We start from the raw sequence: 18,088 nt of genomic DNA, 5'->3' as shown, positions 1-18,088 counted from the left end.
CAAGTCTAGTCACTCTGTATTAGTGACCAGTGTGGACCAGCCTTTCATTCACAAACCGGTCCTTTCTCTTCAAGTCTAAACTTAGAAAGGCAAGTTGAGGGGTGGGGGGGGGGGGGTGGCCTATGACTCCCGCCCTCTCACCCACCATTACCAGATCCTGGTAAAATGCCAGAGGAATGAGGACAGGAATGGGCCTCGGGGTATGACCATCTCTGAACGTGTCCTGGCTGGCAAGGTCCCCCACCCCCCCAGCATCAGGCCTGCCGGAAGGAAGCCCCATAGGTAAGGAGGACAGGATGCTCAGAACAGAGTTTTTACTGTCCTCATGTTATTGGAGCCCGGAGGCAGTTCTTTTCAGTCCACGCTTGGTCTGGTGTTAGGACAGAGGAAAGAAAGAGTCCCCTGGAAGTTGATTCTAATCCCATGGGGGTTGATTAGAAGGTTCTAGGAATGCTCCGGGAACTCTGTGAATAGCAGCGTAAAGGATCCCCTGTCTTTTCCTCCTCCTAGGGCCCCTCAGCTGAGGAGGTGTGTGTGTGTGTTGGGAGGGGGTGGGGAACGTTTAAGTTCCTTCTCTGTAGGAGCCTTGTCTTCTCTTTCTGGACTGTGTGTGGATGGCTTGTGTGACCACTGGTGCCATCCTTGTCGCTGGCTCCCAGGAGCCAGATTCACTACGTAAGACTGAGGGGGCCTCTCAGGCAGCACAGGATATGGAGTTAAGATGGGACACTTGTAGACGCTGGACTTCCTTGTGGGATCAGGGAACCTTTGGAACATTCTTAAGCTGGGGTTGGTGCTGGGTCCTGCTTCTTTTCACAGAGTGGGGTGGCTGCCAGGCATAGTTACGCCTTTGGGTCGGGCTCGGCATCCATGTTCCCAACTTACTCTAGGTTGGCATAGCTTCCAGGCAGGTATTTTTAATTTTAATTTTTCCACATAAAAATACCTAAGCCAAAAGGAGGCGGGGGGGAGGGGAGTGCTTTTGGATAGGCACTTCTGAAAGTGTCGGTGTTTCCCTGGTGGGAACTAGGGAGCCGAAGCCAGTCACAGAGGCTCACATGCTGGGGGCAGTCCTTGCGCTGTCTGAAGGACTGAGAAAGTCTTTGTAGAGCCTGCGGAGTCCGGAATTCCCGTCTTCTGACTGTCTTCCATTTAGGGCCAGGACACTGAGTCGTCTTTGAAAGGAAAGTGCGTGTTCTGGCAGACGGGGATTGTAGGAATCATAATACGCTGTTTACAGCGTACTTACCCACGCCTGGGTTTGCCCTCTCCTCCCTGCAGTCTTCCTGTAAGGTCACCCCGAGGCCACTGTAGTTTCCACTACCCCTTTTTAACAAATTGAGGAAGCAGGGACCAAGAGAGGCTGATGCTCTGGCCCAAGGCTGCACAGCCAAAAAACCAGACCAATCCACGCCCTGAGGCCTGGTCCCTGTACAAGGGGGCAAGCAGGCCCCGGCAGGAGGGGCGGCAGCGAGGGGCGGCGGTGGCGACTTCTGTGGCTTCTGCTGCCTCCTCTAGACTCTCCAGTTGCTTGATCCATGGTACCCGACTTCCTTAGCTCTCAGAGGGCCGGTCATGCCTGGCTGACCAGAGCTTAGGTTGGGGAGAGTGTGTGTGTGTGTTCAGGAGGGGAGAGGAATTTGCTTCTGAGCCCAGGCGGTCAGCTGTCTGGATGGCTGCTCAGCACACTGCCCGTCAGCTGTTTTCCTAAGTTAGGATGGACATGGTGGCCAGCCCTCTTGTTTTTATTTGTCTCCCAAGAGAGATCTCAGCTGTGAACCTCCTGGTCGGTCGCCTAACACGGAGGATAGTTTAAAGTGATAAAGGCTATGTGGGTGGTGTAGCCTCCGTAATAACTGTGTTTTCTGGCTTAAGGGTAAAAAAATAAATAAATTGCATGAATCTTCCCCTCCCCATAGTGGCCAGTGAGGAGAAAGTCACCATGTGCTGTTTAATAAGTTACAAGTTTATAGCTCATTGGGCAGAAAAACATAAACACAGTGAGTCCTGCCCTTCTCTGTGTGCTCCCTACGCTCTGTGCTGTCAGGCGGTTGCTTGGCGGCTTTTCTCATTAAAGCTTAGACGCTGGTTTGGCTGGCAGCTCATCCTGTTCAAGTTCTGGCCGGAGTTTCCTGGACAGAGTTCTCACAACACAGATGCACTCCGTTCGTGCTTTCTTCCCTGGGTTCACGTTCTTAATGTATCTGGGGAGGCCGTGACCACAGTGCGGCCTGACGATGATCCATCCCTCGTGCTCCACCGGAGACAGGCTCTGTGCTCAGCACTTCTTTTTTTTTTTTTTTTTTTTTCCTCTTCACTATAACTGTTGAGAGGGAGGTGTTTTTAATCTCGGCTTCACAGATGGAGAAACCTGAGCCGGGGAAAATCTGTGGCAGACCTGGGGCTTGAACCTAGACTGATCCGATTCTGGATGGTTGTGGTAATAAGGCAGTGAGAGCTGGTAGTAATCATGGGGCGAACCCAAAGGCCTGACGGTAACTGGTCGTTACCTTTAGATTGTCTGCTCTGCAGGGCAGGGAGGTCCCCCGGAAATGGCTCCATAGCGTTGCCTTCTCATCCAGTCGGTGTGGGACACAGCCAGCTGTTGGCAGTGTCCAATCTGCTGGAATCTGGAAACATCTCCTTGCAGCTTCTCAGCAGTCTTGACCCTTTGGAAAACAGTGCCTCATTGTGTTTGGGGGTGATGCTAGGGGGGTAAGGGAGTTGCCTGGGGCATTCTGGGCCACAGAGCCGCCCAGTTTCCATGGAAAATCCGATCTTAGGGCTTGCCTGTATGTGGTACCTCTGTGTGTCAGGCCTGGGTTAGGGGAGTTGCTGGGCCTGTGGCAGAGGCAGCCGCTGGTGGTGGAGCAGTGGTGCCCTCCTGGTGGATGTTTTGTGGGGTGCATTTTAGGGCCTCTGGGTTGCGTTTGATTCTGAGGCAGATCCCTTTCTGCTGAGGACCCGTGGGTGGCGTGGGAAACTGTGGCTCTGTCACGCATCATGGGTGACGGTGGCTGTAGGAGGGCGCATCGCAGCGTTCCTTTCAGCTTCTTCAGGGATGGCCACGTGTTGGGGAGAGTGGGCCAGTCATCAGCTGGAGGGGTCTAACAAAGGCCAAGAGCCACTGCTGAGGCCCTGGGTGGCCTCATAGTTTGTGTAGGTCCTTGTTTCAAGGCCAGAGATATTGAAGACCTTCTTCCTAGTGTCACTCTAGCCTTTTACTGAGCTGTTCTGGGCTCAGAGCCCTCATTAATAAAAATAACATCTATAGAGCACATTTACAAAAGATTGCTTTCGAAAGTCAAGGTTCAACATTCAACTATGGCTGTCCTGGAACTCACTCAGTAGACCAGGCTGGCTTTGAACTCACAGGGATCCGCCTGCGTCTGCCTCCCAAGTGCTGAGATTACAGGTTTGCCGCCACCAGGCCCAGCTGTGCTTTGTATTTTAAATAGGGTCTCATCATGTTGTCAACTCATTGGTTAGCCCAGATTGGTCTTGAATATGTAAATCTCCTGCCTCAGCTTCCAGATTAGCTGAAATTATAGTTTTTTGTGGCTCCCTTCATCTGTTCAGTCTCCCTCTGTCTCCCCCCCCCCCCCCCCCCCCCGCCCCAGACAGTTTCTCTGTATAGCCTTGGCTGCCCTGGACTCACTTTGTAGACCAGGCTGGCCTTGAACTCACAGCGATCCGCCTGCCTCTGCCTACTGAGTACTGGGATTAAAGGTGTGCGCCACCACGCCCGGCTCAGTCTCCCTCTGTTTGGCCCTTTCTTGGGGACTCGCTCTACTCAGGAGGAGCTGATGGGGCATTGATGGCCGTGCCTGCTGAAGACAGAGAGCTCCGGTCTGCTCTCACCAGCCACCCGTCCACCACCTGCCCCCTTTGTACAGCCGCCAGAAGTCATAGTTCTGAGGCAGCAGCTTTCCGCTCTGTACCACTAGCCTTGCCCTGCCCTCCAGGCACAGCCTTGTCTTCACTCAGGCATTTTCTGTCACCCGAGCAATCCTAGTTCTAGCGGAGAAGCTGTCAGAAATGTCAAGGTGGGCTTTCTGTAGTGGTGCACGCCTTTAAGGATAGCATTCAGGAGGCAGAGGCAAGCAGGTCTCTGTGAGGTCGGGGCCAGCTTGGTTTACATAGGGAGTCCCAGGCCAGCTGCCACATAGTGAGGCACAGTTGCAAAAAGAAACTGGAAATGTTAGGCAGAAGTGAATGGAGGGCGTCTGTGGGGAGAGGAGAGCTGCAGGGCGGAATTACAAAGCTGAGGAACGTTGATGAAGCAACTCATTAGAAGGAAAGGTCAAGGCTTGTGTCCTCAGCAAGCGTTAGCCTCTGTCCACTTGCCTCATGGCTGCCCTCATATACGTTCATATCCTGATAAGTTTCCAGCTGACTGACTGCCTAACCATTGAGGCTTAGCACAGACCTCCCTAGGGCCAGTAGCAGGCAGATGTGCCATTAGCACGACCTGCCACAGCCCCAGGGGCCAAGCCTTCTCTTGGAGATGCCTTTAATGCTTATTTCTGGTGTGATTGTGGTTTATGGGAGAAGATTGTGTTTCTTAGGGCCATGGGAAAGTAGGAGTGAAGTGTCATGAAAGCCTGTAATTTATTTATTTATTTATTTTGTTTTGCTTTTGGTTTTTCTAGACAGGATTTCTCTGTGTAGCCCTCGCTGTCCTGGACTTGCTTTGTAGACCAGGCTGGCCCCGAGCTCACAGAGATCCTCCTGACTCTGCCTCCCGAGTGCTGGGATTAAAGGCGTGCGCCACCACGCCCACCTTGTTTTGTTTTTTAAACATAGTCACTATATAGTCCTGGCTGCCCTGGACCTCATTCTGTAGACCAGGCTGGCCTTGGAACTCCCAGAGATTCATCTACCTCTGTCTCCTGAGTGCTGGGATTAGAGGGGTGCACCACTGCGCCTATCTCTACAAGTTAGTTTTAAATGATATAGTGAAAAAGAAAACGAAAATCAAAATTCAAGTAAAAAAAGTCACATGTACTGTAGGGGGTTGATGGGCCCGGGGCTTCCCTGATCCTAGATACTAAAGTCTTGCATACTCACATCCCTGTAAACAGAACTTTTCTGTATGTGTGCATGCATGCATGCTTGCTTGCTTTACTTATTTATTGCCTGTAAGTATGTCTGTGAGAGGGCACCAGGCCCTCTGGAACTTGAGTTCCAGACAGTTGTTAAGCTGCCATGCTGGGAACTGAACCTGGGTCCTCTGGAAGAGCAGCCAGTGCTCTTAACTACTGAGCCATCTCTCCAGTGCCATCCACCTGCCTCTGAGTGCTGGGATGACCTTGAATTTTTGGTCCTCTTGCCTTCACTTCCCCATGTTAGTACTGGGACCACAAGAGTCTTCCCAACCCGGTGTGTGCACGAGGGCGGACAAACCTAGCACTGTATACAGTTAGGCAAACGGTCTGCCAACTGAGCAGCGCCCCAGAGCCCTTCCTGTGAACTTTAAAACTGAAACTGCCTCAGGCTAAGTGGATGGCTCTGTGGGTAAAGTGCTTGCTTTTCCAGCATGAGGACCCCAGTTTGGATTCACAGCCACCCCACATGATAGAGTATGTTGGTATGTGTGGGATGCAGAGACAGGGGGATACCCAGCACCAGCAATCTAAACAGTTAGGCGATGAATGGCCTTCAAATTTAGTCAAGAAACCCTGTCTCAAGCCGGGCGTGGTGGCGCACGCCTTTAATCCCAGCACTCGGGAGGCAGAGGCAGGCGGATCGCTGTGAGTTCGAGGCCAGCCTGGTCTACAAAGTGAGTCCAGGATGGCCAAGGCTACACAGAGAAACCCTGTCTCGAAAAACCAAAAAAAAAAAAAAAAAAAAAGAAAGAAACCCTGTCTCAAAAAGTAAGATGGGGGCTGGCTACATGGCTTAGTGTGTAAAGTGCTTGCCGCTTGGCCCTACGGCCTGAATGCAATCTCAGGTCCTGCACAGTAAAAGGAGAACCAGCTCTCAGAAACTGTCCTCTCTGAACGCCACACATGTGCTGTGTCTCTGTGTACCTGTCTCAGTAAATTACTATCCAATGAAAACAAGGGGGAAACAGAAGATAACTGTTCAACCTCTGCTTTCCACATGGACTCAGACCCTCACATATATGAACATGTATGTGCATTTATGGACAACCCCTCCCGCCAACTGAAAGCGGTTCTAGATTACTTAGAACACCTGCCTGATGGAAGTGCTTGTAACTGCGGCTCTACTGCATTGTTTAGGGAGCAAGGACAAGAAAGGATTCTGAGCCGGGCGTGGTGGTGCACGCCTTTAATCCCAGCACTCGGGAGGCAGAGGCAGGCGGATTGCTGTGAGTTCAAGACCAGCCTGGTGTACAAAGCAAGTCCAGGACAGCCGAGGCTACACAGAGAAACCCTGTCTCGAAAAACAAAACAGAGCAAAACAACAACAACAACAACAACAAAATGGCTCTATGCTTACATTTAGCTGATGCACTGGTTTTTAGATGTCCTGGTCTTCTATTGTTGAGTCTGCAGATGTGGAACCTGTGGGTGCACAGGGCCAGTTGTACATGACTCCTCGCACCTATAGAAATCTGCTGTTGGGCCTGGGGAGATGGCTCAGTGGTTAAGAGCACTAACTACTCTTCCAGAGGGCCTGAGTTCAATTCCCAGCAACCACATGGTAGCTCACAACCATCTATAATGTCATCTGGTACATACTGTATACATAATAAATAAATCTAAAAAACAACAACAACAACAACAACAAAAGAAATGTGCTGTCTCTCTAATCCTGTCTCTTTTTTTCTGCACAAATCATAGCACCATGACCTGCCTCCCCAGCAGGGTTGTTTTGGCTGATACGGCATTAATCAGACAGGGTCAGGACAAGAGAGATGCTGATCTCTAGTTGGGCCGGTGGGCTGTAGAGCAGGAATGCTTGTCTTCAGGCAGTTTGACCCTTGGGGGCGGTGTCTGTGTTTGTGTGTGTGTGTGTGTGTGTTTGCCTCACATCATAAACTCGTCTCTATGGCTGGCCAGCATCGTTAGCCTGTGGGCATAGGGCCACCAGTTCGTACATGCAGCTCAGTCTGGCCCTTCCCGTTCTCCAGTATTCTTAGCTCTCTCCTGGAATCCATTCCTCAGGTCCCATGTGTAGAGTGTGGTCAGTCAAAGCTGGGCCACTTGGGCCTCTAGCTTTTTGGTGGGTGGTGGTGGTGAGGATGGCTATAGTCTAGCATAGTGGCCCTGAGGGAGAGCTGAGGGCCCTTGTGCCTAACAGAAACATTCTGAGCTGCCAACAGGCCCTCAGGAGGTCAGAGCTTCATGCCAGGAGGTGGGGTAGGAGTGGGTGTTTGTCTACCAGCATGGCTACTTGGGGGGATTGTGGAGGCTTCCTGATGAAGTCTGGACATGGTGGGTCAGGGCCTTGTACAGCCCATCTGAAAGGCAGCCTGATGTGTGCCTTTTGGGGGAGGGGACTGGGCCTGGAGGAAGCTTTATGTAATCCTTGGCTGGAGCTCAGGTAATTGTTTTAATGAAATGGAATGCAGCTTATTCAGAACTCGCTTGGCAGAAACAGCCGTGTTCTGGTCTGTTTTCTTGTTGAGGAGCTCAGGGTATATATTTCCAGCTGTTTTGAATCATAGGACTCTGGGTGAGCGGAGCAAGGTGGGTGGAAACCACTGGGGCGCTCCTTCCTCATAGGTCAGGGACATGAGTCCATCTCCTGTATTACTGGGGATCCAGCCTATGGTCTCGCCTTTGCAAAGCATGCCCTCTGCCACTGACCTACCCTACCCCAGTGCCAGGGTGTGTTTTTGATTGAGCCTCAGAGCTCTTGACCTAGCACCAGAGAAGCCCTGCTGGAAGCCGACTGTAAAGACTATAATGTGCCCAGGCAGTCGCGAGGTGCTGGGCACCCGGTGGAAGGGCCCTCAGGGAAGGGTCTCTTCGTCTACTCATTCTCACAGCCAGCCCCCCTCCCTTTTTAAAGCAGGATGATTATTAATTTTACTTGCTGTATATGTGCCTGCATGTCTGTGTGTCCACCCTGTGTATGCAGCTGCCTACACAGGCCAGAAGAGGAGGTCAGATCCCTCTGAACTGGAGTTTAGGCCCCTGTGACTCAACTGGTGCACGTGCTGGGAATTGAACCTGTGTCCTTTGGAAGAGCAGCCAGTGCTTTTAACTGCTGAGCCTCCTACTGGCTGGCCCCTTGTCAGTAAAATGTCTTTAATTTTAAATTTACATTTGTTTGTTTACATTTATTTAAGAATTACATAGACTTATCGATTGTGTATGTGCTACACTAGGCTGTCTTGCTCAGATTTACCCTTTCCTTCTACTGTGTGGGTCCCGGGGACTGAACATCATCAGGTTGTGAGGCGTGGTGACAAACCATTACCCACTGAGCCATCTTGCCTTCCTATTTCCCTGATCCTACCCACTTGCATCAGCTTGGCCTGCTGGACTGTTGTGGCCTGGTGGTCCCAGTGTCTCTCTCTTCGTCTTGGCCCCCTGATCTGGTTCCCTCTTTTTTAGGGTTTGACACAGCCTGGGACATCCTTACCCATCTGCTGATCCGCTTCTTACCCTAGTGGATGTGTTTTCTTGTCCTTCCTTCAGCTGCGTGTCCTTCCCACTTCCTTCCCTCCTTGGCTGCTTTGAGTGGGAGCCACCTTCCCCTTTACCCTGGAGATTCCTCTGGACTTGCTGTTTTTCTGCTGTTTATCTACTTCCATGACCTCTTTTAGAACTTTTGTGCTGGCAACTCCCAAACTGCTGTCTCCACCCCTGACGTGGATTCTATTGTCCAGATTCTTCCGGTTTGCAAGCCAGCAAAGACCCAGTGCGTTTCCTTTTTGCCCTGTCTCTCGGAGGCCTCGGCTGTTGTGGGATCTCTGACGGCCCCTGCTCTTTTCTTGGCCTGTGTTTAGCTAACGGACATAACGTTGAGGCAGGAGGCAGTTTTCCCAGCCTACAATTGAGGAAGTGAGACTGAAGTTCACAGGAGTTAGGGGGTGCGACACACCCAGCACCAGTGCCGACCACGGTGAAGGAGCTTTACCCGAGGACTCTGGGTCTCAACCCATCTTCTTCTGAGTCCCCCTCCCAGTAACACCCCTTTCCATGGGCGGTTGGGGTGAGGCAGAGATTCATGTAGTTTAGGCTGGTTTCAGGTTTGCACTATATAGCCAAGCGTGACCTTGAGTTTATAATTTCCCTATCTCTTGCCTCCCAGGTGCTGGATTAAGGGCATGTGCCACCATGACCTGGCATAAACCTGTTTCTTTCTTTCTTTCTTTCTTTTTTTTTTTCCTAGACAGGGTTTCTTTATGTAGCTCTGTAGGAAATTGTTCTGTAGACCAGGCTGGCCTTGAACTTAGAGAGATCTGTGTACCTCTGGGCATGCACCACTGTCACCTGCATAAACTAGGATTTTAAATAAAGTTCTTGTTTCTGTTTTTTCAAGACAGGGTTTCTCTGTGTAGCTATACTAGACTCACTTTGCAGATCAGGTTGACCTCAAACTCAGATCTTCCTGCCTCTGCTTCCCTAAGTGCTGGGATTATAGGCGTGAGCCACTGTGCCCAGCTGTTTGTTTGTTTTTGTTTTTTTGAGACAGGGTTTCTCTGTGTAGTCCTAGCTGTCCTGAAATTTGCTCTGTAGACCAGGCTGGCCTCAAATTCACAGAGATCTACCTGCCATTGCCTTCCAAGTGCTAGAATTAAAGGTGTGTGCCATCCTGCCTGGCTGTAAATAAAGTTTTAATAAGAAAAACAAAACAAAACAAAACACCTCAACTGAAATAGGTGGTGGTGCACGCCTTTAATCCCAGCACCTGGAACCCTGAGGCAGGCAGATCTCTGTGAGTTCCAGGCCAGCCTGGTCTACAGAGCGAGTTCCAGACTTCTTTTTGTCTTTCTTTTGTAGGCTCCTTGAGGATAGGGCACCTGTTACCCATCAGGTATGTTCTGTGCTCGCTGCGCTTGCTCAATAAATAGATATTACTCGGTGGTGGTTGTTGATTAAATGGGTATGAACCGTTGATACCCATTGTGAGTCTAGCCCTTCAGCAAACCACTTCCTCCTCTGGAGAAACCAGTGAGCAGTCCCTGGATTCGGGCTCTTCAGGCGGCTTGCTTCCCTGGGTCTGTGCTGCTGTGTTGCCATTGCATCAGGTCACCACTGCTCACTGGAACCTCTGCCCTCACATCCAGAAGACAGGAACTTTTCCTTAAACAGCACTTTATTCTCCACCAATATATTGTTTCTATTTTATTTTATTTATTTTAGAGTACATGGGCTAAAGGCGTGTGCCGCCACTATCACCCAGCTATTTCTAGTTTCTTTTTAACATGTGTGGATGTTTTGTCTGCATGTGTGTGGGTGCTTCATGCCTGCAGAGGCCAGAAGAGGGCATTAGATTTCCTGGAACAGGAGTTGCAGACAGTTGTGAGCCATCGGATGGCTGCTGGGAGTTGATGCCTGGTCTTCTGGAAGAGCAGTTGGTGTTAACTGCTGAACCATCTCTCCAGCTCCCATTTTTTTGTTTCTTGTTGTTGTTGTTGGTTTTGCTCGTTTGTTTCTTTTTGGTTTTTGAAACAGGATTTCTCTGTGTAGCCCTGGCTGTCCTGGACTCATTTTGTAGACCAGGCTAGTCTCGAACTCAGAGAGCCGCCTGCCTCTGCCTCCTGAGTGCTGGGATTACAGGCGTACACCACCACTGCCCAACCTCATTTTTTGTTTCTATTTATTTATTTATTATGTATACAGTGTTCCACCTACACGTACACCTTCAGGTCAGAAGAGGGCACCAGATCTATTATAGATGGTTGTGAGCTACCATGTGGTTGCTAGGAATTGAACTCAGGACCTCTAGAGGAGCAGACGGTGCTCTTAACCACTGAGCCATCTATCTCTCCAGCCCCATTTTTTGTTTCTTAAGACACGGTCTTGCAGCTGGGCATGGTGGTGCACGCCTTAAATCCCAGCACTCGGGAGGCAGAGGCAGGTGGATTGCTGTGAGTTCGAGGCCAGCCTGGTCTACAAAGTGAGTCTGGGACAGCCAAGGCTATACAGAGAGACACTGTCTCGAAAAACCAAAAAAAAAAAAAAAAAAAAGGGCACGGTTTTGCTAGAGCCGGGCGGTGGTGGTACACGCCTATAATCCCAGCACTCAGGAGGCAGAGGTAGGCGGATCTCTGAGTTCAAGGACAGCCTGGTCTACAAAGTGAGTTCAGGACAGCCAAGGGTACAGAGAAACCCTGTATTGAAAAACAAAAAACAAAACCAAACAAACAAAAAACCAGGGTCTTGCTTTGTGGCTCTGGCCTGCTGGCTTCAAGGGCAGAGGAGTCCAGCTGCCTCAGCCTCCTGAGTCCTGGTGTTACAGGGATAGATGCTCCACCATACCTGCCTTAAACTCCCCTGAGTGTTAGGTCACACTGGGTCTTGGAATCATCTAGACTCTTTCAGGATTTGGCTCTTGATGTCGCCCTCAGTGTTTAAACTTCTACCAGGCACCTTTGGCCTTGGTAGTGGGCATCAGTGCACCTGTGCCTGCTGGGCTGTTTAGCTGCCAGGGAGATGTGACTCTGGTGGGTGCCTAGGAGAACCTAACCTGGCCACTTCATGGCACTGTGGGGCTCTGCCCTGGAGGTGGGCTGGGAGTGTGAGGTTGGGCTTCATTATGTGGCATTTTTAGTTCTTCTGAGATTCTTTGGTAGCTGCTCGTTAGCTTGGCTTGTACCAGCCACTCAATGGCTTGTACCAGCCACTCACCTAATGCCGACATCTGAGAGCTGCCACAGCAAGCAGTTCTGGGATCCACTCCCAGGGCAGCCCTGGGCTGTCAGAGTTGAACTGTGACATCTGAGAAGCCTCCCAGAATACAGTGGCCACTGAGGCTTTTTTAGCAGTAGGGAAAGGGAGAGGTAAGCCAGGCGCAGTGGCATATACCCATTATCCTAGCATTTGGGTAGCCGAGGCAGAAGCATTGCCTTGAGTTCCAGGGCAGCCTGGGATGCAGAATGAAACCTGTCTCAAAAACCGAAATAACAGGGCCTGGAGAGATGGCTTATCAGTTTAGAGCCCTTGTTACTCATGCAAAGGACTGGGGTTCAGTTCCCAGAACCCACATGGTGGCTCACAACCATCCGTAATTCTAGTCCCAGGGCATCCACTGTCTTCTGGCCTCAATAAACACCAGGAATACATAGTGCGTTCCATACAGACACACACAGGAGCTGGCCCAGTGGCCGTGCCCTCTGTAGGGCAGCTGATCTTTTTCTGGGCTGCCCTGGGCTCTGTTTAAGATTGAGGTAGCTCAGCATCCTGAGCAGGCCTTTCCTGTCTGTTTCCGGGTGCATTCCTCTTCCTTGGGTGGAAATGGGAGTATCCAGTGGCCCACACTCAGTTTCCTGTGACTCCTTGTCGAGTCCGGGTGCCTTCTAATCCCAGAGGAGCTCTGGGGTAGCCGTGTTGGTTTGGCCTCTTGGGGGCAGTGTGAAGGAGCTGCTCTGGTGCCTGCACCTCTGCACTTGTTTGTTGGCTGCCGGCCTGATCTCTGTTGGTCATATGCTGCCTGTCTGGAAAGTCCTCTGCCCCCAGGAGTGGGTGTGTGGTCTCTTCATCCTCCTGAATGTCAGCCCTTGCTACACACTTGGGCTGAGGCAGCTGCTGGACAGCTGGTGGCCTCTCTTGCCCTGCTTTCCTACCTCGGATGGCGTCTGCTGCCATATGCTGAGCTGTCCAAGAATTCCTGCCTTCTTTCTCTTCAGAAGTCAGCATGTGAGGTTAGTCTGCTGAAAGGGCCAAGCATGAACAAGCAAGTGTTACCTGGAGGTGGTTGTCATGGCTTCCTGTTGTCACTTGTGGTCACTGGTTTCCAAACCTCCTGTTTGTGCCTCTAGAGTAGAGAACCGTTGACCAGGCGGCAGCTTAGCTGTTCCCTGCCTCACCCTCAGGCCGAGTGTGGGCCAAAGTGTCAAGGTTCATGCAGTCATTAAGGCACTTGCTTTGCTGTCTGTGGCTATGGCAGACACAACTAGTGGCACATTATTGAGCGTCAGCCTCTCCTGGCTCTGTACACTCCTCTCCCTGCCTTGATGGCCTGGGATGGCCTGGGATGACTCCCCAGAGTGCGCACAGCCCCTCTGCCCCCTTGCTTCCTCCAGTCAGAGCTGCCTAACTTTTCTGTTCCAGCATCGGCTTCCGAAGGGCTTGCTGGATGGGCCTCTTGTTTTTGTTTCTGAGACAAGATCTTGAGCTCACTATGTAGCCAAGGATGCCTTTGAACTTCTGATCCTTCTGCCTCGGTGCTGGGACTGTGGACCTGTGTCCCCACAGCCATTTATGTTGTTTCTGTTCTTGGTGGTGCTGAGAATTGAACCCATGGCTTCAGAGTGCTGGGGTGCGTCCTCTCGCCTTTTGTTACTTTTTTGTTGTTGTTGTTTTTTGTTGTTGTTGTTGTTGTTAATACTTTTTTCTTTCTTCTTTTTTCCTTTCTTTTTAAAAAAAGATTTATTTATTATGTATATAGTGTTCTGCCTTCATGTAACACCTGCAGGCCAGAAGAGAACACTGGACTTCATTGTGGATGGTTGTGAGCCACCATGTGGTTGCTGGAAATTGAACTCAGGACCTTTAGAAGAGCAGTCAGTGCTCTTAGCCTCTGAGCCATCTCTCCAGCCAGGTGCTTTTTTCTTTTTCTTTTTCTTTTTTCTTTGAGACAGAGTTTCTTTGTATATCCTTGGCTGTCCTGGACTCACTTTGTAGACCAGGCTGACCTTGAATTCACAGCAATCCGCCTGCTTCTGCCTCCTGAGTGCTGGGATCACAGGCATGTGCCACCATAGCCTTGCTGATTGTGTTTTAACCTGCGGGCCCACACAGCTCTATGGTCATGCTGGGCCCTGATTCCCACTTGTCATGAGGGTGGTAGGAGGGACTGGGGGAAGATAGCCCTCCATGTGTATATATGAATATATTTTGTATATGTGGAAGTCCGCGTGGATATATGGAGCTTGCCTGGCCATGCTGCCCTTGAGGCAATGGCCCTGCTGGTGTGTGGGAGGGAGAAGGGAGAGTGGCAGAACCAGGTTATGAGGTTGGGGCAAAGTCAAGAGTGAACAGCTGTGCGTCCTTGGGGGTTGTGCTTGGGGGGGGGGTGGAGGGGTGGGGAAGGGAGGGGCGTTTTTTGGCCGTGCGCCCACCCGTTCTTCCCTGCTCAGTGCCTTAGTGAGGAAGGCAGCCTGCTGGCCCTGTCTTCCCTCCTCCATGCCTCAGTGAGGAAGGCAGCCTGCTGGCCCTGTCTTCCCTCCTCCATGCCTCAGTGAGGAAGGCAGCCTGCTGGCCCTGTCTTCTTGCCAGTTCTTGAGTTATTTACTTTTTCTCTCTGCTTCTTTGTGAAGGGCTTTTCCTCAGTTATTGAGCTTTCTTTCTCTTTCCCTTTCGGTTCTGTCAGATTTTGCTTCCTCTACTTGAAGCCCTCTTTATTGGGCGACACATTCAGAATGCTCACTTTAAGGAGACATCCTTTCATAATTACGAAGTTTCTCTTTTACTTTGGAGTCCTACCTTGTGGGTGACTAACAGAAGCACTTGAAACTTTCTACCCCCTCCCCTTCCCTGTTGGGTGCACCTGCAGAGGTGACCTCAGCCTGGACGCCTGGCTCTGTGCAGATGGGCATAGAGTGTTCCACAGCCTTGAGAGGACAGCGGCTGGGGCCGTGGTGGCAGACTCTCATCTGGAAACAATCCTAGTCTCACAGCCCTCCTCGCAGGAAGTTCCTTTTGTAGTGCCAGGCGTCAGAACTGGTCCTTGAACTTGAGAGCCTTTTCTTTTGAATCTCTGAGTGAGTCAGCCCCCACCTCCTCCAGGATTTCTCACTATGGCCCATAATCACCCTGCGGGGGGGGGGGGGGCAGTTGCCAGCCCTGCTTTTCTGGTGTCTGTCAGAGCTCTGGCTGTAGCTTGGCTCTAGAATGACCGCGCAGCAGTGGCAGCAGGGGCTCCCTAGCAGCACCGCTTCTCCAGGGTGACAGGGGCTCCCTGTGCTGCCCAGGTTGGAGTCCTAGGCTCAAGGGACCCGTCTTTCAGTCTCTCAGTGTCAAGGGGTGACACTGGTTACACTTTAACTTTTGGGGGAGGAGCAGTGCTTTCGACCACTGAGCTACCTCCTGGCCTTTGGCCTTTCTAGCATCACACCACATACCAGCTGTCCGCCATTGTCTTTGACTCTGTCTTGCATTTTTGGTTGTGAGCCTAGCCTTTAACGGCTGAACCATATCTCCAGCCCTGAATCTGTCTTTATATTCAGTTTGTTTCTTATAGCCAAAATAGTTAAAGCCTCGTTTAATTAGTCTGATAACATCTATCTTTAAATTTGAGCTGTAGGCTTTAACATTTAAGCAAATGTCAGTGTGGCTGGGTTTAAGGCCCCATCTTGTCATGTGTCCTCTGCTCCCTCCATCTGTTCTTTCTCTTTCTGCCTTTGGAGTCATTGTTTTTAGGATTCTGTTTTCTCCTCTCTAGTCTTATTTAGCTAGAACTAATTGGTTTATTATTTTAATGGTTTTCAGGTTTAATTTATCAGTTGAGTTCAAACCATATTTTACAATGCATGTTTAATGTAGACTTCTTTTTATAGTGAGTTTCTGTTTACTATAGAAATTTTTGTCGTCATAATTCTTCCCCTACATACATTATAAAACGCATGCCTTTTAAATTTTGTTCTCAATTGCCTGTCGGTGGTGGTGCACACTTTTAATCCCAGCATTCAGGAGGCAGAGACAGGTGGATCTGAGTTTGAGGCCAACCTGGTCTACAGAGTTCTAGGATAGCTACACAGTGAGATTCATGCTGTGTGTCTCTGTGTCTGTGTCTGTAAACCCCCCCCCCCGCCTGCCCCCAACACACACACCAAAAAAAAAAAAAAAGAAAAGAAAAGAAAAAAGAAGTGTGTGTGAAGGGGGCAGTGTAGGGAGGGCTAGCTGTGACTGTCAGTGAAGTGTGCATGTTGTTTGGGATCCAGAGATCCATGGGTTCAGTCCTCAGCACCCTCGAAAAATAAATAAAAAACAACCTTCTAAAGAATTTAACAAAAATGTGAAACTGATATTTTTTCTCATTTCCTTTCCAGTTTTTCCTCTAAACCAGTATTTTCCAGCTGGGCATGGTGGTGGTGCATTCCTTTAATCTTACCACCCAGGAGGCAGAGGCAGGTGGATTGCTGTGAGTTCAAGGCCAGCCTGGTCTACAAAGCAAGTCCAGGACAGCCAAGGCTACACAGAAAGACCCTGTCTCGAAAAACAAAAACAAAACAAAACAAGTCTTCCTCCCTGGCTGGTGCTCTCCTGAGCCTCACTAACTTACGTTCTGTAGTTCATCCCTTCCCAGGTGGCCATGGTAGTCAGCGATCCTGTCAGACTCTGGCCTGCAGAGCCCATGGCAGGTGTTGCTCACACATTCCAGCAGTGCACCGTGTTTGGTGGATAGGCATGACCAGCTCCTCAGGACTGCTGCTGGGTAGTGTCCCCTTCCTCCTCCCTCAGTGCCAGGCCAAGGTGCTGCCCAGTGGCAGGCCCTGGCTCTGCCTGTGCCCACACTCCCTCCCACTGCCTCATTCCTGAGCAGTGAGCGCCCCTCCTCCACTTTGAAGGAGACCAGGCAGGCCACACAGTGAGCTGGAACCTTAAGTACCCACAAGGGGCTATGCTGCGGCCAGAGAGTCTTGTGGAGTGTTCCTTTGCCGCCTTCTTCTTCTTTTTCTTTCTCTCTCTCCCTGTCTCCCCCTTTCTTCCCCCTCTCTCCCTCTCTCTCTGCTTTTCAAGACAGGGTTTCTCTGTATTGTCCTGGCTGTCCTGGAGTCACCTTGTAGCCCATGCCGGCCTTGAACTCACATCCATCTGCCTGTCCATGTCTCCCCTAGTGGTGGGATTAAAGATGTGTGTGCCACCATACCCAGCTGCTTTCTGTTTTTTCAGAGTTGGGTTAGTGTGGATGGAGGGGGTGGTAACTAGATCATAGTAGATGGAGCATTAGGGTGGAGAGACCCTGCTTCTCTGTCACTAGCCCATTCCCAGCTTCATACATATGAGTGCTCAGAGAGGAGGAGCAGGAGGTGGAGTGCTCAGAGAGGAGGAGCAGGAGGTGGAGTGCTCAGAGAGGAGGAGCAGGAGGTGGAGTGCTCACAGAGGAGGAGCAGGAGGTAGAGTGCTCAGAGAGGAGGAGCAGGAGGTGGAGTGCTCAGAGAGGAGGAGCAGGAGGTGGCGTGCTCAGAGAGGAGGAGCAGGAGGTGGAGTGCTCAGAGAGGAGGAGCAGGAGGTGGAGTGCTCAGAGAGGAGGAGCAGGAGGTGGCGTGCTCAGAGAGGAGGAGCAGGAGGTGGCGTGCTCAGAGAGGAGGAGCAGGAGGTGGAGTGCTCAGAGAGGAGGAGCAGGAGGTGGAGTGCTCAGAGAGGAGGAGCAGGAGGTGGAGTGCTCACAGAGGAAGACCAAGGGGTGGCAAGAGCTGAGGTGGAAAGGCAGATGCCTGCTGCAGCAGATGGCTTGGCCATGGTCGTTAATTCATCTCTTTTGTAGTGTTCACTGAGCATCTTATCTACCTGTGTGTGCCAGGCTCCCTTCAATGCTTAGAGAGGCTGACAGGTGTGGTCCCCTGCCCTCCCTAGGCTGCTCAGGGGCTGTGAGATAGTGACAGACAGCTCCTACTAGTTTGACAAGTGCTCTCAACAGGGAAGAGCAGGATGCTCAGGAGCTTAGAGGAGAAAGGGCCTTAAACTGTGAGTGCAGAGAGGTCAGGGAGGAGTGGTACTTGGTACTATTTGTTATTCAAGTTTATTTAACTTAGAACATGGACGCGTAGAGGAGGTTGGCTGCCTTGGTGCGTTGCCATGGCAGACGTGGACATTCAGAAAGGCTTTCATCTTTTAAGTCAATGGCTGATCTTGGGCAGTGTCTTCAAGCTTCTCACAGACGAGGTTCCCAGCATAAAGCCAACACATTCCTTTTTCATTAGGTAGACAAACTGAACACTTTTAATCCCTGTGTTGCCAAAGGGGAAACTGAGATGTTTGCGATTCGATGGAGAAGACAA

The 18,088-nt window shown here is 50.9% G+C and overlaps 1 protein-coding gene across 1 annotated transcript in view; it reads left to right on the top strand.

The window, feature by feature from the left end:
• Nucleotides 1-18,088, top strand: part of Pxn (paxillin) — a 49,146-nt gene that overhangs the window by 657 nt on the left and 30,401 nt on the right. The gene's annotated exons all lie outside the window — the stretch shown is intronic.

This window comes from Acomys russatus, chromosome 19 (assembly GCF_903995435.1).
Source record: "Acomys russatus chromosome 19, mAcoRus1.1, whole genome shotgun sequence".
NCBI lineage: Eukaryota > Metazoa > Chordata > Mammalia > Rodentia > Muridae > Acomys > Acomys russatus.
This window is presented reverse-complemented; position numbering and strand designations above follow the sequence as displayed.